Below are 2216 nucleotides of genomic sequence, written 5' to 3' on the forward strand. Positions count from 1 at the left end.
AAGAAGGGAAACAGGTAGATGGAGAACAAATTGGGCAAATGGTGAGGAAAATAAGAAGATATTCTTTAGCAGTATGAGAAATAATTTATTGAAAGAAAGCTCAAATTTATTTCTTCATAACAATAAAAAAAAAAAGGCCAAGAAGGCTGCCACCAAATATATTGTGAATAAACACACTAAAACTGCCTGTCCTGAAACTATCTGCAGAGGAGGTCCTCTTTATGATTGAAAATATCTCCTACACAGGGTTTTTCTCAGGACAAATTTAACATCTTTATTCCTCAAGTTATAGATTAAGGGATTCATCATGGGAACCACACTGGTGTAAAAGACAAAAGAGATTTTTCCTTTATTCATAGACCTGGAAGAAGATGGCTAGAGATGCATAAATGAACCTGATCCAAATAACAGAGAAACAGCAATTATGTGGGAATTGCAGGTGCTGAAGGCTTTGGACCTGCCCTCAGTGGAATTGATATGAAGGGTGCTACAGAGAATGAAACCATAAGAGATAAAGATGGTGACACTCAGCATGGTAATGTTGATCTCACCCACAATGAACATCACCAGCTCAGTGATGTAGGTGCTGGAGGGGAGCTGGAGCACAGGGAGAATGTCACAGAAATAATAATTGATATTGTTGGCATCACAGATGTTCAGTCTCAGCATGCATCCTGTGCCAATCATTTCAACAGAAAATGCTACAAAGTATGAACCAAAAATAAGTTTGGCACAGACTTTAGGAGACATGGCAATGTTGTACAAGAGTGGATTACAGATGGCCACATAACAATCATAGGCCATTGATGTCAGCACAAAGCACTCTGAGATGACAAAAAAAAAAAAAAAAAAACAGAAAAAGAATAACTGACTCTTACATCCCTGATAGGAGATAGTATTCCTCTTGGATAAGAAGTTGATCAGCATTTTGGGTGTAAAAAGAGAAGAAGAACAGAGGTCAATGAAAGAAAAGTTAAAAAGGAAAAAGTGAAGGTGTGTGAAGGTGTGAATTCGTACCAATTAGAGTTATCAAGCCCAGGTTTCTCAGCATGGTGAACACATACAGTGAAAGAAATAGGAAGAACAGTGGGAGTTGGAGATCTGGTTGTTCTGTTAATCCTACCAGAATGAATTCAGTCCCAACAGAGCCATTTCCAGTAGCCATTCAGCTCTAGGGGATCTGTGGGATAAGAAAAAAGGGTTACATCAGAGGACAACCCAGATCTTCCCACAAAGAAGGCATATAAACTGGGACTGTATGATTAGCTCATCCTGGACAATAGAATATGTCTTTACCGCTATCATGATACTGAGTGACAATTACTTCTTCTGACTACAGTCTTAAACCAAATGTAGCCAAGAGCAACACCAAGTTAGCCTACAGATTAAGGCCAGCTCTGCCAGGTAAAGACATGACTGATGGAAAAACAAAGGAGAAGGAAGAAGAAGGACCAGACAGAATCTTTTTCCCTCATCTGATCATCTCTTCATTCACCTGAGCCATACACTCACCAGTATACCAGAAGGCACAGGCCCTAGCACCCTGCATCTGACCTATCATGCAGGTTAGATCCTGCAGGGTATGAACCATGAACAATGTTAGGATATAAATTAAGGGACCAAAGTCTAGTAGAGGTCTGAAACTCCCCCATGTCTTAGTAAAAGCAATAAATAAATCTACAAGAGTGAGTTGCCTCCAAAAAGAGGGATCTTACACATTGAGATAGGGGAACCCTGAGCACCTTTATGTCTTCTAACATTGTTTACTGGCCCTAAAACAGTTTCTTCTACCATTTTTCTTCACTGGCAAGATTATAGAATGGGGGTGGGGGGGAGCAGCAGGTCTTAATCCCTGGATGTCCTTCTCAAAATAAGGTGGATGTAATATAAATAAAATTCAGGAACTCACTCTCTTTAGGCCAGAACAACTCTGAGCTTCATCTTCATTTTTATTTACACCTGTAGTCATGGAAGTGAAAATTCTAACCCTGAGACTTTGATTCCTTTGATTCTAAGAAGATGAAGAACAGGCATTACCTCTGAAATGCACTGGAAATTTTCCTGAGATACAGATCATAATTTCTGATTTTAACTTTGAGCTCCCTGATGCACCAGAGAAAAAATAATGGGCATTCTTTAGTAAAGGTGAAGAAGATTTAATGTTGGTTTAATAATTTCATGCAATTGGTTATAAACAGATTAAGAATTTGCTCGTA

General features: G+C 38.9%; 1 pseudogene; it reads right to left on the reverse strand.

Moving 5' to 3' along the window:
• Positions 1–219: 219 nt before the first annotated feature.
• Positions 220–1165, reverse strand: LOC131276280 (olfactory receptor 8B8-like; annotated as a pseudogene).
• Between the last annotated feature and the right edge of the window lie 1051 nt (positions 1166–2216).

The sequence above is a fragment of the Dasypus novemcinctus genome, chromosome 27 (assembly GCF_030445035.2).
Source record: "Dasypus novemcinctus isolate mDasNov1 chromosome 27, mDasNov1.1.hap2, whole genome shotgun sequence".
Lineage (NCBI taxonomy): Eukaryota > Metazoa > Chordata > Mammalia > Cingulata > Dasypodidae > Dasypus > Dasypus novemcinctus.